The sequence below is a fragment of the Urocitellus parryii genome, chromosome 15 (assembly GCF_045843805.1).
Source record: "Urocitellus parryii isolate mUroPar1 chromosome 15, mUroPar1.hap1, whole genome shotgun sequence".
Classification (NCBI taxonomy): Eukaryota; Metazoa; Chordata; class Mammalia; order Rodentia; family Sciuridae; genus Urocitellus; species Urocitellus parryii.
In genome coordinates, this window is record NC_135545.1 from 8,851,056 (window position 1) to 8,876,201 (window position 25,146).

General features: G+C 52.6%; 1 pseudogene across 1 annotated transcript; it reads left to right on the top strand.

The window, feature by feature from the left end:
* The first annotated feature begins 7,069 nt into the window (after positions 1 to 7,069).
* LOC144250349 (uncharacterized) lies at positions 7,070 to 10,830 on the top strand (annotated as a pseudogene). Its single transcript, XR_013342458.1, has 5 exons — positions 7,070 to 7,366; positions 7,459 to 7,512; positions 7,683 to 7,757; positions 7,858 to 7,956; positions 10,467 to 10,830. The product of XR_013342458.1 is annotated as an uncharacterized LOC144250349 (transcript).
* The last annotated feature ends 14,316 nt before the right edge of the window (positions 10,831 to 25,146 follow it).

Here is a 25,146-nt window from a genome sequence, read left to right on the forward strand (position 1 = left end):
ATTCTCTAGTCTGATGGCAGGTGGAATGGACTGGAATTGAGCAGGTCTCCTGTTTCTTTTGTGGCCCAGTTTCTATTGTTGGTTCTGTTGCTGAGTCAGATGGTAACCAAAGTATTTGACCTTTTTCTTGATAAATATGGGCTTTTAAGTCAGAGTCCAGTGCTGTCCCAATGATGGTATTCTCAAGCCCCTGGGAAGAACTGCCATTTAGAGAAGGGAGGCGTACATAGAGCGCCTGCTGCTTTAAGATGCAGGAATTTTTTGTTTGTTTGTTTGTTATCTCCCAGTGCAGGATGTAGGCTGCTGGGATTCTCCTACTCTTAAATCTCATGTAAATCTTAGCAGAAACTGATGACCTGGGACACCATTTGTATAAAAGGCACCAATGTCAGTCTCGCCTTGGGCCATTTGCCAAGGTTGGAGGGCAGCGGTGCGGGTCCGTGCAGGTCCCAGTGTGGCAGCCACATGTGCCCACCTAGGTGTTGCTCTTTGTGGCTTTTCTCCTCTGGTCAGGTGGGAGCTGCTCTAACTGTATATAGGAGCTACCCGCTTGTGTTTTGTTCAGTGTGCCTGGGTGCATGGGGCTCTGTGTTCCTTCCTGCTGGTGGCTCACAGCGTGTGGCTTGGAGCAGGTGACATGACCTTTTGGAGTGAGCACCCTATGGCCCACTCCTGGCTGTTAACATGAACATATTCCGGGTTCATTTGGGGCTTGCAGCAGCTGGGCCCTCCTGAGGCGCTGGCTCCCGTGCATCAGATGCAGTTCTGTGTCTCTGGGACCCTGCCGTATTCGTCAGTCATCAACTTCTGAGCAAGTGGGAAGAATCTGAAAGGAGGGGCTGGGGCCAAAACACTCGCTCCTTCTCTGTTCAAGGCTTAGCATTTGAGCATGGCAGTGGGTGCTTGTCCCCCGGGGCCATTGGAGGCTCCCCCTTTAGTCTGGCCACACTTTTTTTTTCTTATAAACATTTGGACCCTTGGCTTTGTTCTAGTGAGACCCCCTTTGAGTGACCCCTGGGTTTGTGGTGAGGGCTGCTGTGAGTGATCCATCCTCCTCCTCATCTTTCTGCTCTGCCTGTCTTTGAGCCTCTGGATCCCGACTGATGGAAACTGTGGTGGCCACCTTAATCAGCTCAGGGCACACTTCTCAGTAAAGCCCTCTAGGATTGTAATTTTTGTCAAATGGCTCTCTGAGCCTGTCCCACAAAGGCTGCACTGATCATCTGTTGCTTGCACCTGTGCATTTTTTCATTGACAAACTTGCACTGCGGCTGCAAAGTTTGTATGGTGCCCCTCCTCCCTTGGGCACCTCTGGGCAGGGAGAGGGGTGGCAGAGGTGGTGGCCTGGGCACTTAGCTCTGAGTCAGTTGGGTACATCTCTTTTGATCATTGCTGCCAGTTTCTTAGGGCAGAGGGGCCTTAGGCCGATGTGGGACCCAGTTCAGGGCTACCGAGGGTGCGAGAGGGAGATGCTGGAGCAGTGGGAGGCTTATCTGGGCTCTGTCTGTCTGCAGATGCCTTTGGCTTAGGCCAGGGTCAGGGCTGGCTCCGATCCCTTCTAACTCTTGGGCACAGACAGTGTGTTTTATTATTTTTTCCCCTTTTCTTTTAGACTTCCTATGAGGGCTTCTTGACATCTCTTTATCTTTAGCCCTTCTTCTTGGTTGGGCCCCATCCCTGGTCTGGATAATGGGCTGCCCCAGATCAGTCCTGGCCCAGGGCTTCTCCGTGGAGGAGGGAGCATGATTTCTCCAGCTTATGAGCTCTGGGGTGGAGAAAGGCTGCACACAAAACGGCCTCGTCCCCCTCAGGCGTTTCCCTCTGGTCAACATGGGCAGGTGCTTAGTCCCTTGCAGGGGCATCTGGAGAGTTCTCATCTGGGCTGTGGCTCTGGGGACAAATCTCCCGCCTTATTCTTGGGAGGTGAAGAGTCTTTGGTCCTAGGAAGCCTCTGGCTCTGAGGACATCAGAGGAAGGAATGGCCAGTACTGGGGCCATCATTTGTTGCCTCTGAGGACGAGGGGGCTAGGGGACAGTCTGCTGTCCCAGTGTCTTGGCAGAGTTGGTCCTGGGTCCTCTTCTGGCTCATGGGGAAACTGTTCCCTTCCTGTCTTTCCTAGTCAGGTTTCCTGTTTAGCTGCTTTCCGCTGGGTCTTAGAGAGCACCATGCTCCTGGCTAACATCAGCTTGGACTGTCCATCTAGACAGGCTCTCAACCAAGGGGGCTGTTTCTGTACTATCTCTTGACAGCAATCCATGTAAGAGAAGAGGGGTTTCAATAACAATCAAAGGACCTCAGCAATGACTCTCTCATCTAAAGATGCTTCTGGTGGCCAGCCCACGTCTTGGGTGAGCCACTCTAATTCACAGAGTATGCCACCTTTGTGGAGTGAGTCTCACCCACAGTTACCAGGAAAACCTTCCTAAAGGTCTCTAACACACGTTTCAGAAGTCTCAGTTTCCTTAGTGTGCCTCCCGTGGTCTACCCTGCATCGGTGTCGCACACTGAGAACCAAACACACTTAGGACAAGACTCGCTTCGTCCATCTCTGGCCGCTCCCCTAGCGGGGGCTTAGGCCCCTCTTAGCCTTAGGGGTGGGTATCAACCCCGACCTGGAGCTTTCACCTGGACTTTGGTTGGTGAAATTCCGCCATAGACTGTATGAGGGGCCACGAACCACGGATCAGGACTCTGCACTCGCTTCGGCCCTGGGGTTGGGTCGGAGCCCTTCCCTTTGTCCGTCTCATTCCCACACTTTCCCACAGACATGGCCAGGGCAGAATTTCTATACCGCCCAGATTCCAACAATTCCAAACCAAACAGAAAAGGGAGTCACGGTGGGTGTCCCCTCTGCTCCCTGACCCCGAACAGAGGCCACTCGGGCAACTCCCTGGGTCCGTTTTAGCTCCAACCATTTGGAAGGTATTTGATACCCCACAGAGGGTGATCAGGCCTCTCTTCCACCCACTTAGGCCTCAAAGAGGAAGTCAGGTGGGCTGCAAAACAAATGGACCCGGGTCCTACCTGTTCAACTGGGCGGTGCTCAAAATCCTAATTTTGGTTCCTGCTGCCTGTGGGTCCCATTGTGCTCCAGGGTGGCAGCCCCAGGGCGCTGGGTGAGTGGATCCTCCTTCAGGCCAAGAGTGGCCTGGGCACACCAAGGGGACCACTGTCCCCTATTGCCCCAGGGAAGCCGGTACCTGGAGACAAGAGAGGGAGAATAGCCTTCCTTACCTCTTGTGTCCCACCTGGGGTGCCAAAAATGTTGTAGGGACAAACAAGGCAAGGCATCGAAGATAGCAGGAAACAGATTTACTTGGCTGCAGCCAGGTTCAGGGGGTACAGCCTTTGCTGTAATCAATCAATCAATCCCCTGAACCCGGAGTTCAGGGAGTTTCAGAGTTTTATACCCAGCATGTAAGGGGAGGGGCTCAGAAGTTCGCAATCTGCAGAAGTTCACATAAAAGCAGCTTTTTCTCTCACTGTTCTGGGCAAGTTAACCCTTCAAGGACAACACCTGAGAGGGGGGAGCTTCTTCTCCCCTTTTTTTCCTCCCCCTCCCAGCTGTTACCATGGAGCCCAGTTGTAACTTATCTTAAACATGTAGACATCTCTGTGAAGCCCAGCTCAAGGCCAGAGGCCTTGTTTGCACATTTCTTCAAAGTACTCTACTGGATACGTTTGTGAAAAACTAGTGAGGGGGCTGTCCAGCACCTGGAGGGCTGGTATCTTCTCGGCCAGTGGCCAAGTAAACAGGGCGACACAAAAATAGGAAGTTTATCTACAATGGACTCTTTTGCAGAGACTCTTTTGCTGACAGTCCTGAATTCAGCCATGGTGAGGCTGGCTTTTCTGTGGAGAAAGGGGGAGCCACTTCAGGAAGGCTGGAGAATTAGCCATCTAGTGCTATGTAAAAAATTTCCCCCAATCAGCAGCAAGTCAGCAGCTTGGAACGATAAACAATGACCTTGTGTAGTTTCTGGGGGCCAAGAATCCAGGAGCAGTTTATTGGGTGTCTCATGACATGGGAGTCAGATAGGGACCAGGACTGAAGTCACTTGACAGCTTGTCCCTGGGCTGAGGAAACAGTATTTTTTTTTCTTTTAAGTATTTTTTTAGTTGTGGATGAAAACACAGTATCTTTATTTTTACGTGGTGCTGAGGATGGGACCCAGTTCTCCAGACACGCGAGGCAGGTGCTCCACCATGGAGCCCCCGCCCCAGCCCCAGGGAAACAGTTTTGCCGGGAGCTCATTCAGGAGGCTGTCCGCACCAGGCCAACAGGCCCACAGATGTCCTGCAGGACTGTGTGAGTGTCCTGAGGACCCTGGCAACTGGTTTTCCTCAGGGCGAGAGCTAGCCTTGTGATGGGGTGGAGACCAGGTCTTTGAGCAGCTAAGCCTGTGCTCTGGCGTAAGCTACCCCGGGTCTTCTGCAATATTTTCTGGGTTACACAGTCAGCCCTGCTCACTGTGAGACCACGCAAGGATGTGAATGTCAAGGGGTCAGGATTATTGCTCCTCCTTGCAGGGAATTTCATGCTTAGGATCTAACACGATTGTTTTGGGCTGGGTACAGTGGTGCACACCTGTATTCCAGCAACTGTGGAGGCTGAGGCAGGAGGATTGCAAGTTGGAGGACACCCTGGGCAATTTAGCAAAAACCCTTAGGAACTAAGTCTCAAAAATTTTAAAAAGGGGGGCTGGGGATATGGCTCAGGTGGTAGCGCGCTCGCCTGGCATGCGTGCGGCCCGGGTTCGATCCTCAGCACCACATACCAACAAAGATGTTGTGTCCGCCGAGAACTAAAAAATAAATATTAAAAATTCTTTAAAAAAAAAATTTTTTTAAAGGGACTGGGAATGGAGCTCCATAGTATACCTTCCCTGGGTTAAAAAAAAAAAAAAAAAAAAAAAAGTCTGGGCTGGGGATATAGCTCAGCTGGTAGAGTACTTGCCTCCTGTGCATAAGGCCATAAGGTTCCATTCCCAGCACCACAAAAAAAGGAAAAAAATTCTGGTTTGTGTTGTTGTTGGTCTCTCTGAGCGGAACGCAGGACTTGAGCCTCACAGAACAGAGCTGCTTGGTTGCTGGCCTCTTCCCTGTGCCTGGAGGGAACTCAGGGCCACAGCATGTCAGGCCAGCTGTACCTCAGAGCTGTGTCCCCAGCCTCTAGTGTCCTACTTCCGGCCACATCCCTCGTTCTTAGAGCAGGATTAGAAAACATTTATTGAGCCGTCGGTCGCAGTGGCACAGGCCTATAATTCCAGCCGCTCAGGAGCCGAGGCAGGAGGATCCCAAGTTCAAAGCCAGCCTTAGCAACTGTGAGGTTCTAAGCAGCTCAGTGAGACCCTGTCTCTATGTAAAATACAAAACAGGGCTGGGGATGCGGCTCAGTGCTGAGTACCCCTCAATCCCTGGTACCCCCCAAAAAATAAGGACAAAGCAGGGACTGAGACCAGCTTGCCCTCTGAACTCAGGGAGATGAGCTGGGGAGCCCAACAGGTCAACAAGGATACATATGGCGTTTAATACCCGCTGTGTCCTGGAGAACAGGAAGGCTGGCCCCTGTGGGTGTAGTGCACGCAGCTTAGGTGCCATGTGTCTGCCCATGTGTCTGCCCTGGAAATCAGGTTGGGGCTGTGACCTGGAGGAGGGGCTGTGGGCAGGGCAGAGACATTCCTGGCCCAGGAGGCAGCTCCTGCCAAGACCTGCTAGGCTGAGAAATACCAGAGCTGAGTTTTCTAAGCTATCTTTTTTTTTTTTAGGGTGGGGGTACTGAGGATTGAACTCAGGGGCTCTCCACCACTGAGCTACCTCCCCAGCCCTATTTTGCATTGTATTTACAGACAGGGTCTCACTGAGTTGCTGAGGGCCTCACCATTGCTGAGGCTGGCTTTGATCCTCCTGCCTCAGCCTCCTGAGCTACTGGTATGACAGCCAGGTCCATCTGGCCCAAGCCATCTCAATGAGGGTAGTAGAAGGTTTTTTTTGTTTTGTTTGCTTTTTGGAGTTTGCTCTTTTTGGCTTTTTTTTTTTTTAACAGAGAGAGAGAGAGAGAGAGAGAGAATTGTAAAATATTTTTTTTGTTTTTCAGTTTTCGGTGCACACAACATCTTTATTTTATGTGCTGCTGAGGATGGAACCCAGCGCCCGGTGCATGCCAGGCGAGGGCGCTACCGCTTGAGCCACGTCCCCAGGAGGGGCGAGGGCCGCGGGGAGTTGAACCCCCGTTTGGGACGAGCGGGACGTCTCAGGTTGTGAAGGGTTCCGCGGAGACGTGTGTGTGGCCTCCACAGATGCCGCGGGTCGGGTGGATCTGTGCGCTCCTGGGACCGACCCCTCGGCTATGCTCCGATTCCCCGCCCGCGAACAGCCCCTGGGTCAGGACGGCCTCCTGCACCTTCCTGGGTTTAGAAAAGACGCAAATGACAACCCTCGCGCAGGTGCCCGTGGGTGCCCGTGCTGCCAACCCCTCTTCTCGGGCCACAGTTCCCCTTTCGGTAATGCGAAGAGGGCGAACGTAGTAGCTCCTGCCCAGGGAGCGCTGCACACCGGCCCCCACTGCCTTTGAACCTATTTCCTCCGCTCAGAGGATCTGCCCTGGCACCTCATTCTATGCTAGCATGCAGTAGGTGCTTAATAAATACCGGTTCAATGAATTCACTGCCCCCTGAGCCTTTTGAGGGAGGGGAATTCTAGCTTCATTTTACGGGGCAGGGAGAGGGGAATGCAGTAGGTCCAGGTCCTGGCTCAGACGGGGGCCACTCCAACCTGGGTGGCTGGCCCAATTGTCTGGACACGCACCCAGGATCCAGTGGGTCTCCGTTTTGGGAATGCCGTGGCCTGTTAGAAGCACAGCTCGCTTCACATTTTGAGTTCCCAGGAGGCCTGTGCACCAGATTCCAGCCGGAAATGGCATCCTGGGTGTTGGAAGGTGTTCAGGTTCCAGGAGCGACAGGGCTTCCTTCAGTGCTCTGGGCCTGGGCCCCAGCCGAGGTTGCATGTTGTTTATGCAGCTCTTGTTCTAACCCAGTGCCCTCCGTTTCCTTCCCTGTTGCCTTCCCCGCCTCATGTGGCCACATGATTGTGATCTGGTCACCCCGTCTGCGGCCTCCCTCTCCTCCTTTGCCTGGCTTGGCTCTTTTTCTCTGCTGTTTCCTATTACACTCTGGTGTCCATGTGTCTTTCTTCCCTTCTCTGTCTCTTCTGCTTGGTCATTTCTGCCCATCTTATTCTCTTCTCTTCCTGGTCCCCTTTGTCCTGCCATTACTGCTTGGCTTTCCCTGTGTCTACCTGTCTGCCTGTCCTGGAACTCCTCACTTGGACTCACCTACCAGTGGCGCTTGAGGCTACAAGCCTAAGGTAAGCCGGGGGCCCTCAGGAAGCACCCTGAGTCGGGGGAGTGCATCTGGGGGGCTGGCTGGGCACTGCTCTGATCTCCTCCCCCTTTCCAGTATCTCCAGCTCAAGAAGAAGCTAGAAGATGAGTTCCCCGGATGCCTGGACATTGTGAGTCTCGGGATGTGGACGAGGAGCCAGTCGGGCCCCTCGTCTGTCTGAGGGTCTGGAGGTGGTGGAGGTGGCTTAGCCCCACAGCCTTCACCCTCCCCCCACACTTCCTGGGAAGGGGAAGCGTTTCCAAGAGGGCATCCCAGCGCCAATCTGTCCTCCCTGCTTAGTGCGGCGAGGGGACTCCCCAGGTCACCGGGTTCTTTGAAGTGATGGTAGCCGGGAAGCTGGTTCACTCCAAGAAGGTATATCTCTGTGTGTGTCTTGTTTGGGGGTCAAGTAGGGCTGGGGCGGAGGCTGGTGTGTGGGTCCCAGCTTGACCCTTTCTCTCTTTCCCTTCCCCAGAGAGGTGATGGCTATGTGGACACGGAGAGCAAGTTTCTGAAGCTGGTGGCTGCCATCAAAGCCGCCTTGGCTCAGGGCTAGAGTGCCCTGAAGGCAGAGGTGAGGGGCCCAGGCGGACGCTGACCTGGGACCAGTCTGGGAGATGGGGGCATCCAGGTGTCCCCGGGGCAGGAGAAGTGGAAACAAGGTCTGGGTGGTGCAGGATGACTCCTGAGCTGGCAGTAGGCTGAGGGCTGCCCTCAGCAGCTCTCCTGGCTTTGGAATAGAAGGTACTAAAGAGACACTCTGGATTTTGTCCCTTTGCCAGGAAACAGTGACTATCTGTGACTGTCAGCCCAGGTTACAGGCACATTTGGAAACACAGCTCCTGTGCTCAGTATTTTCAACCTGATCACCAGTTATCAGACCCGGAACCTGAGACTCTTCCAGAGTGGGCCCACAAACACTTTAAGAAACTAACTGATAAAGAATGTTCTAGAAACTGACACTAACTCTAGAAGTGATCACCTGCCCCAGAAGGGACTCCCTTCTCCCCCAGAGCAATGTAGAATCAAATCCAGAACCAGCTGTCAGCATATCCTGAACCCAGGCACCCCTTCCCACACCTGCACAGAACTATGCAGACCAGCTCCCAAAGTGGAGAACTGATAACTAGTTCCCTATGTCCTCTGAGCCAGGTAGTTCCTTCCAGCCCAGCCCGTTCTAGAACACATAGCCGTTTCCATAACCCTCTGGAACATGGACTGCTTTCCAGAGCCCTCTTGAGTTTGGTTTCAGTTTCCTCAAGTACATTCCCGATGAGTTCCAAACCCCTTCTCATCCAGGACTGGGCACCACTCACCAGTGCAGACCAGGGCTAAGTTCTGGTTTTGGGGACAGTCCTTCCCCGACCCGCCTATACTAGAGATTGAGCCCAGGGCTGCTCTACCACTGAGCTTCAGCCTCAGCCTTTGATTTCAAGACAGGGTCTGCCAAGTTGCCAAGCCTGGCCTTGAACCTGCGATCCTCCCCCCAAGTCACAGGGATTGCGGGTGTGCACCACCTTCCTGCTCCAGAGCAGTGAGGCCACTCTGAATTTGGACCTGCAGATCTAAAGTAGTGACTACAGAAGGACAGTGGCATCCTCCCTCCTGTGTGGGCCTGACATGAAGCACCCCCACCCCCAAATTGGAAACGAATTTCTTGGTTCCACAGTGGCTGAGGGACGGTGGGTGGTGCCACGCAGCAGGATTTGACTTGAACTCTGTGGAGTGCTCAGCTCTGTCTAAACCCCCCTCCAGTCAGTACTGGAAGAGGCTCCCTTGGATTCCAGGGGGTGAGTCAATAGATGACTCATCTCCCATAAAGGAAAGTGGGTTTGCATAAGGAAGAAATGGGGGTGAAACAAGTCTGTGAAGAGTGACTGTTTTTTTTTTTGTTTGTTTTGGTGCTTGGGGGTGGAACCCAGGGCCTGCCACCTGCTGAGCATATGCCCTGCCCCAGGGCCACCACCTGCCCCTGTTTGGCAGTGCTGTGGCTCTAGTTTTCAGGACCCTTGGAAGGATTCAGAACTCCAGCAGCTGTTCTGCATGGTTCCAGGTTACCTAGGGAGGGGCAGAGGGCAGGGGTCACCAGGCAGGAGCTTGTGCCCTGTCCCCCAGACAGATGCAGGCTGATTGTGCCAGCGGCCATGTTGACGAGATGGGTGAAAACACGCCCCAGTTCTTGCGCTGGCACCATCGCGTCCCAGCTTTTTACTGGGGACTGTGCTTACACAGGGCTGGCCTTGTCTCCAGGCCCTCCAGAATTTAAGCTGAGGCCACACCCCCAGAGCCCGCGACACCAGCAGTGTTAGCACAGATGGCTGTGGTTGAGGCAGAGTGAACCAGGGTTCCAGGCAGGACATCCCGAGGACTTCGGTACTTCCTCCCAGGATCCTGGCTCTTGGGGCAAGGTGGTTCCTGCTGCACGTGGTGTGGCTGTCAGCTGGTGAAGAGCAGTAAAGTCTGTCAGGATGGCACAGGCCTGTGATCCCAACGAGGCTGAGGCAAGAGGGTTGCAAGTTCCAGGCCCGCCTCAGCAACTTGGCAAGATCTTGTTTGAAAATAAAAAATGAGAAAAACATGGGCAGGGGGTGCGGGGATAGGAGTGTGGCTCAGTGGTAGAGTGTCCCTGGGTGCAATCCCCAGGACCAAAGCAAAACTCCCCCTGAATCTGTGTTTTAACCAGGTGGTGCACACCTGCAATCCCAGCAATTCAGGAGGCTGAGGCAGGAGAACCACAAGTTCGAGGCCAGCCTCAGCAATGTGGCAAGACCCCTGTCTCAAAGACTAAAAGGGGCTGGGGATGTGGCTCAGTGGTAAAGCACTCCTGGGTCCATTTCCCAGTATCAAGAAACAACCCCACGTGTGAGTTGCGGTGGGCTCTGGACACGGGTTTGGCTCTGGGCCACCAGGCTTTCTGTAGGCCAGCAGGTGGCTGCCCATCACCTCTCCGCAGGCTCAGTGAGAGCTGGCCCTCAGCAGGTCCCTCCCTGTGCACCCTGTTTCCCTGGGCCTGCAGCTCTGTGTTCCCTTGTCACGCTGACCTGGGCTGCAACCTGCTCCCCACTCTGCCTCTTCTCTCCACAGTCCAGGGACCTTGGCCCAGCCCCGCTCAGCAGACGCTCCATGACAGGAAGGACTGAAATGTCTCTGGGACGCCTGGTCTTTTCTCGATGTCCTTGCAGCCTCTGGGTTGGGGCCTAGTCGACACCCCTGGTCTTTGCCTCTGAGTGGGGTGAGGTGTTTCCTCCAGAAGCCACGCCCACACAGGTGGTCTCATGCCTGTCATGGGGTCACCAAGAGAGCCCACACTTCCCTGCCCCCACATTGCCCTGCACCCCCCACCTCCTCTCTGCTCCTGGAGGAGGCCTGTCCCTCGCCTTCCTCAAGGGAAGCTGTGGGGCTGGGTGGGTGCAGCCGTTCCCAGGCCAATAAACAGTGGGTGAATCCAGCAGCAGAGCCTCATCTGTCCTCGAGTCCTGTCTTTCCCCTGGAGCCCCTCCAGTCCCCTGAGGCTTTGCTGATGACAGGTAGGCACTTTATAGCAGAGGGGGGACAAGTCAACATGAAGCCAACAGATCCCTGCTCCACCATCCTTTGTTCCATAGGAATCTGTCTGGCTCCGAATTCTTTTTTGGTAGCAGACCTTGAACCAGTGGGCACTTGACTATGGAGCCCCATCCCCAGCCCTTTTTGAAAAAAATTGAGACAAGGGTCTCCCTGAGATGCTTAGGGCCTTGCTAAGTTGCTGAGGCTGCTTTGGACTTGCAATCCTCCTGCCTCGGCCTCCTGTGTATTCTGTGTGTGGCTTGCTGGGGCTGCTGTCACAATACCACCACGGGGACTAAAGTCGCAGAAATGCCTTGTCTCACTTGGAGGAGGCTGCAGGCCTCTCCTGGGCTGGCAGAGGCCACCGGGCTGTGTCCTCACATGACCTTTCCTCTGCTCACTGTTGGCGTCTGTCCACTTGTAAGGAAACCTGTCGTGATGGGGGTCCCTTTCTCCCCACCTTGAAAACCTTATTACCTCTAAGACTTTCCATCTGGGCACCTCAGCTTCAGGAGGCTGAGGCAGGAGGATTGCCTCAGCAATTTAGCAAGGCCCTAAGCAACTTGGGGAGACCCTGTCTTGAAATAATAAAGTGTTGGGTTGTGGCTCAGTGGTTGAGCACCCCTGGGCTCAATCCCTGTTAACCAGAAATAAATGAAGAAACTCTCCAAAGCCCGTCCCATGCTGAGGTGCTGGGCTTGAGCACAGGCCATCTTCAGGGGCCAGTGGGGCCCACTGTGAGCATCTCTCCCCTGAGTCCAGTGGATCGTGGTTCCTCCTCCAGCTGCAGGTGGCAGAGCTGGTTCGGAGACCTCTGGGTTGAAGGTTGGGAAGGGCCCTCTGGTCAGTTCCTCCAGGGACCTGCAGCTGTGTTGGTCAACAGTGGCAGGCATGGACCACCTGTCAAGCCATGCACAGCCCTGACCAGGCTGCTCCCCAGGTGGCAGGAGGTGCTAGCCAGGTCAAAGGTGGAGGTGGCGCTGTGGGCATTGTGTTCAATTCTTTAAAATATTATATAATAATGATGTGCTCAGATAATAAGACCTCTTTTTAGAGGGCCAAATTAATATTAGTCTATGTACCACTTCTCAAGGTGTTGACTTCAAGAAGCCTAATAATTTTCAAATTTTTATAGCATTTAATCTTTTGCATATATTTTTAGTTGTAGTTGGACACAATACCTTTGTTTTATTCATGATCGAACACAGTGCATCACACGTGCTTTGCAAGCAGTCTGCCGCTGAGCCAGTGCCAGCCCCAGCCTCTAATTTTAAAATGTTTCACTTCCCTGTGGTGGTTTGATAGAGGGAGCAAACTGACACCTAATAAGGGTACACATGTGGCTGGCAAACACTACTTCTGGAATAGCTGTGTGATGTTTGTGGCATTTGAACTGTGGATCAAGGGAGGAAGACCTGCCCTCAGTGTGGGTAGGGACCAGCTGATCAGCTGAGAGCACAAGAAAAAAGTAGAGGAAACATGTATTTGCATCTCTCCCCTGGAGCTGGATGCCATCCTCCTGCCCTTGGAACTCAGAACTCCACATCTACCCTCAAGACTCAGGACTTGTGCCAGCTGCTGTCCAGCTTCTCAGAACTTGGTCTTGGATGGAGATTATACCCTGAGTTTTAATGCACATAAGAACTTTGCACCTGGTACTTGAGACACTCCCCACGCCACCCCCAGTACTGGGGAGTTTTACCAATATTCAGGTGCCACAAGAACGGCAGGGCCGAGGTTGTAGTTCAATGGTGGAGCACTTGCCTTGCTTAGATCCTCAGCACCAAATAATTTTTTTAAATGGATGGGCAAAGCAAATTTTACTTTGCCAGAAGGGGGCGCTACAAGAACCTGGATGGCAAGTAAGCCTGGGCAGGCAGTCTGCCTGCTCATATCCCAATGCAGGGCTGCTCTTCGCCCCAATTGGAGGAGCTCAGAAGTACAAAAAACATGATTGGCTACTTTAAATATTGGGATGGGCAGAGGGAAGGGCTATTATTTAAATGGTCACTATAGGACCCATAAGGCTTAACACTGTATTGTGAAAATGAACCACCATTTTGTTTCTCAAATGATTGAACCCAGGGCTCCATGCACAGTGAGCAGGCACTCCAGGACTGAGCTATGTCCCCAGCCCTGAGACTCTGTACCTGGACTGAGTTCCACCATTGCCATCAGTGGTTCTGGGGCCTTTAGACTTTGACTGGGCCCCTCTACCAGAATCCCAGGTCTCCAGCCTGCAGAAGGTCTATGTGGGAATCCTCCTAATTAGAAAATCAATTCCCTTTGTAAACCCTCCCCACGTAGAAAAACCTACATACAGGTATAGCTATTATTTTTTCTATTTCCATCTCCCAGAAGATCCTTGACTAACACAGTTCCCAAGCACCTTGTGTTGATAGGAGTTATAATTAAAACTGAGGAAAACTTACAAAACAGATTACACAAGCACATAGCTTATCAGCCCCAAGAGATCTTGTCATCACACATCAGAGCCCCAGGAAATCTCTACCGGCCCATGAAGAAAAAAAGTTAAAAGAGCAAATATGGCTTAATGCAACCAGGGAAATAGTTTGAATTTCATAAACCTCATGAAAATGCCTCTTCCAGACCCCTAGAACTTTTTTTTTTATTTATTTTTAGTTGTAGTTGGACACAATACCTTTGTTTTATTTATTTATTTATGTATTTTATGTGGTGCTGAGGATCAAACCCAGGGCCCTGCACCCACTAGGCAAATGCTCTACCATTGAGAGACACCCCAGCCCAAACAGGCCTTCATAACTACTGATTTAGAGATCATTATCTGGATCATGGAAAACCTACTTCCAGTCAAAGTCCTCCCATGGAGAACCAGGGCCTGCACTTCTCTGCAAGGCAGGTGTCAGCCCAGCCATCCTGTGGATGACCTCATTGAAACCCTTCAGAAACCTTTTGCAATAAGCAGCACTATCACTCCTATTTTCCAAAAAAATATATATTAATATATAATATGCAAGTGCCTTCACTCAGTGCTTATATTACTGAGAGTTTAGTCTTTGCCTCCCATGCCAATCTAATAATGAGGACCCAGTTTTGAGAAAAAAAGAAGTTTTACTACTTTGCAATCAAAGGAGAAGGAAGGGAAGGAAATGCACCCAGGAACACCCACTGGAGACCCAGACACTCCCAGGTGACTCAAATGACAGGTGATGAATAGTAGCCAGAGAGAGGACCTGAGGGACCTGTGGAATGGGGCAGGTGCAGGACCCCCATCCACTCAGAAATCTCCTGGACCTGATTCATCTGTGTCTCCAAGGTCACCTTGCTCAGGTGCTGCAGTGGAGAGTCTCCTCAAGGCTTCTTCTAGTTCCGCTTCATCTCGGGGCCAGGAACTCTTCTGGGCATCGCCCTGGAGGTTCCCAGGGGCCTCAGGCCGAATTTTATGGGTGTGGTCCCTTTTGCAGGTTGGGCATATAAGAAAGTACGTGGACCAGGATGCACCTAACCAGATTTCGGGGTTGGGGCATGAGCACGAGGGCTTGCGGGGGCCTCTAAATGAATTTTGCATACGATACAATCTCTGGGGAGACAAAGAAGACACGGAAATATGTAAGAGGGAGTTCTCACACCTGCCTGGGCCCCAGGTGGAAGGTGCACGTAGGGGGCGGGGCTGCAACAGGGCATGTGCTTCTAATCCAGAGGTCTGGAGGGCTGAAACAGGATGGTGTGCTCCAGGCCACCCTGGGTAATGCAAAATAAGGGCAGGGTGCTAGCTGGGTGGTGGGGAGCTGGTCTGACACTGGGAGCCAAGGCCCTGGGTTCTGTGCCCAGCTCTGCAAAGAGAACCAAAACACAGAGGTCCCTTGCTCCCTGGAGATCAAAGGCAAGGAGGAGATACCCAGGGACAGGACCCAGAACCCAGGGATGGGGGGACTCTGCCAGGGGATCGTCGGGTTTAGATGGTGCTGGGGTCTGGGTCCTGAAAGGGCACCGGGCAACAGCCAGCAGGCAGGCAGGGCCTCCCCTGCCAGGGCAAGGTAGGGGTGAATGGAGCCTGAGTCCCACCTGTACTTGTTGCACCTCTAGGCCGAGGCGGGAGGCCAGGGCCTCCAGGGTACTGTTGGATGGAAAGGGGTACTTCCTGACATACTTCTGCAGAATCTCCACCTGCTCCTTGCTGAGGGTCAAAGTAGTCCACTTCGATGCTGATGGGCCTGGGAGAAAGAAGAAAATCAGAGAAGCCCTACAGACCATCCCCAGCCACCCCCCATTGACACTGCCCTGCCCTGGGCCACAGGGACTCAGCTGGCAAGGTGGGCGGCAGCACAGTGGACAGGAGTGACACCTGGACCAGCCCCAGGGTCAGACCTGGCTTCCCCCTTCCAGCCCAGCCCCGCCCCTCGCCAGCATTGAGATGGGCCTGGAAATGGCTGCTGTGCTCTCAGGACCCTCGGCCCAGGGGGGCAGGCCAGGAAGGGCCCTCACCCCAGAGCACTGAGCCTGGCCTCCCGCCTGCTCTGCCCTCCCCAGCCTCGGCACTCCCCATCCCAGGGCTGAAGGCACTTTCAGGGGCCACTGGGCCCCAAGCTCTGCTCAGGCACCAATGCACATCTTCACCTCAGAGTCCACATCTGAGCCCAGTGTGGGGCCCTCGCCTGTAATCCCAGGGACTTGGAAGTTGATGGATGAGGATCGAGTTCAAGGCCAGCCTCAGCAAAAAGTGGTCTGAGACCACTGAGACCAAAGGGAAATGCACTCTGGGCTTTAACTCATGGCCTGACAGCACTCAAGCCCCACAGACCGCCCCCTCCCCAGCCAGGTCACAGAGCTTGGTAAACTGCCCTCAGCCTCAGAAACCAGGAGCTGGTTTGAAGGTAATTAGGGTCTGTCTCAAACTCCCTGCAGGTTCCTCCCATAATGAGCCTTCATTCCTGAAGCCTGGGCTTTGAATGGTGCATGTTGGAGTTCTTTTTGCCAAGAAAACCGCTTGTCCCAAACAAGAGCCCCCTACTCTCCAGGAACTCCCCCTTGGACGCCTCTTCAGAGACAGCCCATCTCCTGTGACATCCCTTCCAGCACAAGCCCCGGCTGCTCCCAACTTGCTCACCCATCAGAAAGTGAATTTTTTCAATCTCAGTCATGGCAGCGATCTCTGGGTCCCTGGCAGCCATTTCATCCAGGGCAGCAACCTTTCTTTCCAACTCTTCAATGACAGCGAACTCTCTTCCCATCTTGTCAGCAAACTCTCTTTCTATCTTGTCCATGGCGGCAGAGGCTCCCCTCAGAAGAATGGGGCCAAACCCTCAAGACCCCGGGCTTAAATAGCCCACCTGCAGGCTGGCCCAGCCCCACCTCCCCGCCCCCTGGGCCCGCCCTGGGAGGGGTTTCCCTGCTGGATTCCAACTTCCCCCCAGGAGCTGAGGCTTGCTGCCCGGAACCACAGGACCCACCCACACAGCCTCAGCTGCTCACCAGCCACTTCGAGGGGTGTCCTCCTTCCTGCCGGGCTGGAGCCCCATCTGTTTAGGGCCAGGGAATAGGTCCACCACCCACCTACCTGAGCCCACTCCAGTCACTGCTCCTCCAGCCTGGGGAGCCCCCAGCCTCCTCCCAGGTTCCCCAGGACACACTCCACTCTCCAAGTTGCAGGCTGCAGGCCTAGGCTGTGACCTTGGCTTGGGCTGATCTGCCCTGGGGCTGGAGGCTCAGGGGTGCGCCCAGGGAGGGCTGCCCAGGTCTCCTGGGGGGGGAGTAAGCGGGCTTCAGGGTTCTGAAGGGACCCCTGGGTTTGAACCAGCCATCCTTAAACCACCACGGAAAGACCCCCAACTCCAATTTAAAATAAATTAAAGCAAGCTTGTGATTCCAACCATGCGGGACTGTCTCTCCAGAAACCTGTGGGTTAGAGAACAGCCCCCCAGCACTCTAGGAGCACAGCTTTACAGCACTACAAGTCACGAAGGGGGTGTCTTGAGAACTTACAGAGAACAGGATTTTGACAAGCATAACCCAAAGGCAGGCAGTAGGTTAATGGTCTACAGGGTTCAGCACTGAGGGAGTGAACTGGGATCCAACATCACAATTTATGAGGCACAGCTGAGGTTTCAGAGGGGCTGTTATCTGGTCAGGGGAAGCCAGGCATGGTGAGTTGGAGGCACGGGCAGGCATTCCAAGCAAGTTTAGAAATCGCAGTGATTTATAGTAAAAGAGAAATTAACTTTTGTGAAGAGGTGACTCCCAATCCAGGAGGGAATTAGGCTGGGTTCATCACCATGCTGGCGGGCCTTGTCCCTCCTGGCCTCGGATGAAGGGGGACTGATGAGGGGGTCACAGTAAAAGGGTAAAGTTTCTAAGCTGGAAAGCTTGAATGTAAAAGATTAGGTATTATTAAGTTCCTCTGTTACACCCAGATTCCTGAGATAGTTAAGATAACGCCCTACTGGCCATTTAGCCTAGGGCCCAGGGCAGTTCCTCATAGGGCCCGAACCAATCAGTTTGAATGTGTAACCCGCTTATGAATGACCAATCACCCCCGCCCGGCCGGTTCCCACCAATGAATGTGCCAATCATGTCTCAGAGTTGTTGTTCAATTTCCCCGCGCCTCATGATGATTTGTTCTGATGTATGCAAAGCCCACCTCCCTCTCCAAAAAGTGTACTTCAGCTCTGTTTGACCTTTGCTCTGGGCTCTGGGCTGCTCTCCCTTCTTGAGTAAGCACGGAGCCCCAGCACGCTGGAATGGATCCCCAATAAATCCCCTTTTGCCAATTGCATGGAGTAAGTCTCTTGTGTGGTCTCTCCCTCTGACGCTCCGCCGGACCCCCCTTACAACAGACCAGGGACCTCAAAATAACTCAGCCAAATTCAAAATGACATGAGAGTTTACAGATTCTTAGGACAGGTCTGTCTCCTTACCTAATACTGCTGGTCAGTGTCCTGCCTGGGATACGCCCCACCCAAGGCTGGAGACACCACCCAGGTAGAGTGTCAGCCTAGCTGCTGGAGTCCCCGCTTCACTCCCAGCACAGAAAATGCCACTGCTCCTCGCCTCACCTGTTAACACACTTCAGGTACCTGCTGGGAACAAAGTGGTGACCATGAAAACAAAGTCCTGGCCCTCAAAGATGGACACTGTGGCCAGGTGCAGTGGCATGCCTGTAATCTCTGGAACTCAGGAGGCTGAGGCTGGAGGACTGTGAGCTCAAAGCCAGCCTCAGCAGCTCCACAAGACCCTTTGCAACTCAGGGAAACCCGGTCTCCAAATAAGATACTCATAAGGGCTGGGGATGTGGCCCAGAGGTTGAGCACCCCGGGGTTTAATCCTCAGTTTCAACCCTCCCCAAAATAGATGGCTCCTCTGGCCTGTGCAGTGGTGCAGAGCACCAGCTACTTGAGCCAGAGACAGGAGGGTCAGGAGTTCAAGGTCACCAGGGGCAATTTAGCAAAACTGTCTCCTAATAAAAATGAAATAATACAAAGGGACTGGGGATGTAGCTCATGAGCACTTGTTAACCTCTGGGAAATCCTTCATTCTGTCCCCAGCAAGACACCCAAACACACACACGTGGTACACACACAGAATCCCAAACCAAGTATAAACCAAACCCAACAAATCAAGAAAAACAAGACCAACCTCTTCGATTTTTGTTTTATTTTATTTTTGGTACCAGGGATTGAATGCAGGGCTGCTTGACCACTGAACCACATCCCCAAACATTTTTATTTTTTATTTAGCAACAGGGTCTCACTGAGTTTCTTAGGGCCTCCCTAAATTGCTGAGGCTGGCTTTGAACTTGTGATACTCCTGCCTGGGCCTCCTGAGTCACTGGGATGACAGTCATGCACCACTGTGCCTGGCTTTTGTATTTTTAAAGATTTCCTAGCCCTTCTTATATTTTCCTTTCCATAAGGGGTCTCAAAGTTGCTGAGCCTGGCTGAAGCTGCAGTCCTCTTGCCTCAGCCTCCTGAGCTGCTGGGATGACAGGTGTGCACTGTCACCTGGCTTTTGTACTGGTTCATATTTTTGGAGATTGACTTGTTGGCATTTGTGAGAGGATAAAATGTGCATCATCCCCTCTAACTGAATAGTTTTATTGTCAGAAATTTGTCAGGGAAGAATGCTTTCCTCCTGTGAACAGGAATGAATGCATTCTGACATCCATTATAGCATTTGTTAGAAATATCTATGGAGATAATTAAATTAATTCATGTCTATAAATAAGGGGATAGTAAAATGATTTTCAGGCTGTGGACACTAACTAAGGCTGTGTCTAAATTCAAGCCAGCATTTTTGTTTTTGTTTTTCTGTCTCAGACACCTTGTGAAGCTGAACACTGCTCCCATTGAGTAAACACTCTTAGAAAACAGGTGACACCTGTGTACACGTGCTCCACCTCAAGCTTTCAATACAGCCCTGGCTGCTCTGCCCTGGCAAGTGTTTTTTTGAAATGGACTGTTTCTGTCTCCTCCCCTCCCCATGCTCCTCCCTAATCTCACCCCTCCCTAATCTCTCCCCTCCCTAATCTCAGGGAAACAGCATCACCTTTGTTCTCCATTTGAGGCTCATTTATCTCTCCCTGAGCACACACCCACCACAGGAACCCAGTAATGCAGACTTTGGGGAAAGGTCTCAGAAATGCCTCTCTCTCACATGGACAGGTGAATCCAGCTCCAACAGGGAGCCCTGGAATGGAGCCTTTGAGTCACCTCTTAAAAAGCCCCCTGTTCCTGCGGATGGGCAGAATCCCAGCCTCTGGGACAGGAGTGTCCCCTGTGTTTCCTTGCTCCCAAAGCAATAAACCTTCTTTTCCCTTTTTCTCCAAAGTGTCCTCCTTATTGGATTGACATGGGACAAGGACTGGCCCTTGGCAACACAGAGAGTCAGAGACCATTTGGAATAGCTGGTGGGGGAGGCAGTCCTTCAAATCCTTCCTCCTGGCCCCATTTCCAGGTGCCAGTGGATGGAGGGAGGTCCTCTGGTTGGAATCTGCTGGAGCAAAACAGGTAAGAACCAAGTTGGCAGAAATGTCGCCAGAAGGAAGCAACTAACCCTTTTTCTCTTTTTCTTTTGCTACAGGGTCCTGAACCCAGGGGTGCTTTACCACTGAGCCGCATCCTCAGCCCTTCCTATTTTTTACTTTGAGACAGGGTCTCTCTAAATTGCTTAGGGCCTTGCTAAATTGCTGAGCTTGGCCTGCCACTTGAACCCCAGAGCCTCCTGCATTGCTGTCAAACAGCTTCAGTCTCTGATTTTGAGCCCCAATGAGATAGGAATTTGGGATACCCAGAGAGCTGCTGCATTTTAAAGGAAACACCCCAAAGTCATTGAAATGCAGGAAGCACCCAGGAGCCATTATAGCTCCTGAGTGGCCAGCCCTTTCCTCCCCTGGAACCTGAGGGCAGGTGAAACTCAGGGAAACCAGTATAAAGTTGTGCAGCCCCACCCCGCCTCCACCTGGGTCCAGCCCCTGGCACTGGCTTCTGCAAATATGAACACCCACACCACAGGCTGCCCTCTCTCCCTGGAGGTGGCCAGCCTTCTCCCCTGAGAGCCCATTCCTTGTCTTATCCAAAGGTGACCCTCTTGAGATTGCCCCCATCCTCCCTTGAATGAACCTGAACTTCCCAGATAAACCTCGCTCTGTGCCTTTGCCTGGTGTGTGCTGAGATTCTGTCCTACCTTCCCTGCCAAGAACCCCTCTGGGCCTAGCTCTCTGCAGGATCCCCAGGACCCTTTGGAGACAGTCTTGGGTGACTGGGGGGGGGGGGGTGCTGGGTTCTCTTTCAGAGCCAAGGGCAAGATCCTGCACTGATTGATCAGTGAAAGGGTGTTTCTTTCTTGGCTAAGAAGACAGTGGGAGATGAACATGTCATCAGCCCTCACCCTGGGAAGGGAGGAAGGATGTAGCCAAAGGGGGAGGGTGAGCAATTAAGGGGAGGAATATCTGCATTTTATTTTAATGAGGTTGGAGGTCACCTGGGGTGACTGGCCAGGCACAGATAGGACTGGCTTCAGTCTGCACACCTGAAGAGGGACTCCTGGCCCAGGCAGCCTACCTCAAAGACAAGCCAGGTGCAGGTGGGGTAAAAATGCCACTGGGCCATCCAGGCAGCTTCTGTGTTTCCCAGACTCCAATCCCAATTAGCCCCCAGGGAATGCAATTTCCATTCTTTTAGACTTGGCTGATTTTATTCTTGGTTGACATCACCAAGGTTCTGTGTGCATAAGTGGTCACTCCTGCGCCTTCTCCCCAGCAGTTCAGGTGACTTTTTTCTCTCTCTCTTTTTGGTCCTGGGGATTGAACCCAGGGGCACTCGCCCATGGAGCCCATCCCCAGCCCTAGTTTGTGTTTTATTTAGAGACGGGGTCTCACTGAGTTGCTTAGTGCCTTGCTTTTGCTGGGGCTGCCTTTGAACTCCCAAATCCTCTTGCCTCAGCCTCCAGAGCAGCTGGAATTACAGGCCTGAGCCACTGGGCAGGGCAGCCCAGGTCAAGTCTGTTCCACACCCTCCCCCAGCACTTTTTTGCTGGCGCTAGGGATGGAGCCCAGGGCCCTGGACCTGCCAGGAAAGAGCTCTACCACTGAGCCACACCAGAACCCCCACTCATCTCTGGGTGAACACAGGGGTTTCCCTACCCTTTGGTCTTATGCATAATGCTGCTATGAACCCAGTGTGGTGGCACACACCTGAAATCCCAGAGGTTTGGGAGGCTGGAGCAGGAGGATCGCAAGTTTGAAACCAGCCTCAGCAACTTAGTGAGGTCCTAAGCAACTCCATGAGACCCTGTCTCTAAATCAAATTTTAAAAAAGGAGGGGGCACTGGGGTTGTGTGCAGTTATTAAGTGCCCCTGGGTTCAATCCCCAATAAAAAAAAAGATGCTTTTGTGACCACAGGAGTAATAGGATTGCTTTTGAGATAAGTGGGAAAGATAAGTGGTAGATGGGAAGGACAAGGAAATGTCATTTTAATCTGAGGTGCTGCCTGCCTTAGGCCTGTCACTGGCCAATTTCTGATAACTCTGTAAACCTTCGAGTTACTGTAAAATCACCCACTTATGAAAATTACCCTGGGTGCTGTCCTCGGGCCCACCAATAAATACATCCAGTAAAGAGACATAAGCCATTTTGAGTGACCTATAATTTAAGGGACTTCCCAGGATCTCTGCTGGGTTAGACAGTGGAGACCATATCAGCCCAAGGACCCTGAGGAACCAGACCTTTTTCTTTTGAGACAGGATCTTGCTAAATCGCAGAGGTGGCCTCGAACTTGCGATCCTCTTGCCTCAGCCTCCCAAACTGCTGGAATTACAGGCGTGTGCCACTGTCCCTGGCTGGCGCTCTCTCTCTCTCTCTCTCTCTCTCTCTCTCTCTTTCTCGATGGCCCACATTCTCCCCTGAATGTGTGTTCTTTGCTTTCCTAAGCAGATGTCTGCCTCTGCTGAGGAGAACCCCACTCACTCCCTGTTGTGGAAAAACCAGCCTCTACCTCAGAGCAAAGACTGACCAAGGAAGGAGCTTGACCTTGTCCTTGGAAAGACCCACAGAGCACTCCTAGGCACGTACCCACCCTGCTGAGTTGTTTATCTACAAAGAACAGGAGAGATCTGCCAGGTGTCCCTGACTCAGTCAGGCTAGGTGGGGACCCATAGCCACCCCCTAGCAGCCACCAATCATCATGAAACAGGGAAATACCTGGGATGCCAGATGACCCTCCCAGTAGTTTATGGTGGTTGATACCAAGTTGGGAAACCATGTCGTTCAGCACTACTCACCTAGTGGTTTAAACCAATCAGTTCAAGTCACCAGTTGCTGTGTGTGCATGGAGCACCAAGCCAGCTCGAAATAAACACCTCTTTGCTGCTTACCACAATCTCGGTCTCTGGTGGTCTTTTGGGGGTCCTGAATTCCACTTAACAGTGGCGCCTGCTGTTTGCAAGTGTGAAACCGTGAGGTGCTGGGAGGAGGGAGTCTGGGTCCTTCCTTCCTGGCTCTGTGCTACTGCTGCTGGCTGTGAGTGCCAAGGACAGAACCCAGGGATATAGGACAGAGGGCTCTTTACCCAGGAACTTAGAGACCCAGGCAATGTGTTGATTTACTTTTGTTTTTTTGGTACAGGGACTTGAACCCAGGGACACCCTACCAGGGTGCTATATTCCCAGTCCTTTTTAATTCTGAGGCAAGGCCTGGTTAAATGGCTGAGGCTGGCTTCCAGTTTGCCATCCTCCTGCCTCAGCCTCCCCAACTGCTAGGGTCACAGGCTCACTCTGTTGATGATTACCATGCATTTCCCCAGGAGCAGAGGCTCAGTGAAGTCCAACCAGAGAGTTAACAGCAGCGCTTTCCTCACAGAACTTAAGGTCAAGAAGGAAGGTGAGCAGTTCTCAAAGAATCACACAGGGCTGGGGATGTGGCTCAAGAGGTAGGCTGCTGCCTGGCACGCGTGCGGCCGGGGTTCAATGCTCAGCATCACATACAAACAAAGATGTTGTGTCCGCCGAAAACTAAAAACTAAATATTAAAAAATTCTCTCTCTCTCTTAAAAAAAAAAAAAAGATTAAAAACAAAAAAGAATCACACAATCACTGCACAAGAGGGTAAAATCATCAGTCCTGCCAGCCGCTGGGGCGGGGCTCCACAAAGGTTTTAGCCTCTGATCTAATCTGGGCGCCCCTGGGGCTCAGAGGTGACCTACAAGGTCTGCTCAGAACAGAAGTCCCACCCAGTGATGGTTCTCTGAACAGCTTTCCACCCTTAACTCTGAGCCACATCCCCAGCCCTATTTTCAATATTTTATTTGGAGACAGGGTCTCACTAAGTTGCTTAGGGTCCCCCTAAATTGTTGAGGCTGGCTCTGAATTTGCAATCCTCCTGCCTCAGCCTCCCAAGCCATTGGGATTATGGGTGTGCTCCATGGCGCTGGTTTTCTTGCCTATTTGAGTATTTGGAGGGAGTGATGCAGCCAGTTCTCTCGCCCTGAGGCGCCTTAACCATAAATTCTGGAAGCTTGAGGTTCCTGGAATCTGGGAGGTCCCAGGGCTTCCAGTACTTTGAGTCCTGGGGAAGTGGTCCAGAGCTAAGCCAGGGGGCTGGGAGGGGGTACAAGGTCAACCTGGAGGCTGGAGCCAGGTTGTGCAAACTTCTCTGTGCACAGCCCCCTCAGGGTCAGTGACCAGCAGGAGGTTTCCTTGCACCAGGGAGCCGCCCCTCCCTTTTGCAGCTGGTCAGGACTCTTCAGCTCTGCCTCCCCTCCCCTCCGCCTCCCCTCCCCCGTCCTCCTCCCCTCCCCCTCCCCTCCCCTCCTCCTCCCCTCCCCCTCCCCTCCCCTCCTTCTCCCCTTCCTCTCCCCATACCCCTCCCCCTCCCCCTCTACCTCCATGCAAATCAGATGGCCTTCTGCCCTACCCGGGCTGGCCTGGCCTAAGATGATTGGAGCATTTGCTAAATGGGACAATGACAGGGTCAGAGAACTGGCTCTGGGGAGAACTGCAACCACTAGGGGACAGCAGAGGATGCGAGCCTGCGGGAGGCAGATGGGACAGGGAAGCAACACTGTCCCCTAGCTTGGGAGCATTTAAAGGCTAGGAAGGTGCCAGCACATCAATTAATTTTTGGAACTGGGGAAAAGTTTATTGGGAGGGTGTCTGACCTGAGCCCTTGGAGGAGATGATCCCGACGTTCCCCGGAACGTTCTGGAAGGGGTTTACTACCAGGAATCTATGCAGAACCCTGGCATCTGCCTGTGGCAGGAAGAATCTTGCAGCTTTGGGCTGTCCAAAGTAACACAAAATTCATGGTGGCCAGGGGGTGGTGGCACACACTGGTAATCCCAGCAGCTCAAGAGGCTGAGGTAGGAGGATCACAATTTCAGAGCCAGTCTCAGCAATTTATGGAGACCGACTCCAAATAAAATATACAAAGGGCTGGGGATGTGGTCCAGTGGGTAAGTGCACCTGGGTTCAATCCTTGGTACCCTTCCCCACCCACCAAAACAATTAGTGGCCAGTGTAGTGCCACCTGCCTATAATCCCAGGGACTCAGGAGGCTGTGGCACTAGGATTGCAAATTCAAGGTCAACCTCAACAATTTACCAAAGCCCTAAGCAATTTAGGGAGACCTTGTTTCAAAATATTTCAAAATAAAAAATGAAAAGTGCTGGGGATGTGTCTCAACCCCTCCGTCTGGAAAATTAACACAGAACTAAAACCACATTTTAAGTACATTTTAAAATATTCATT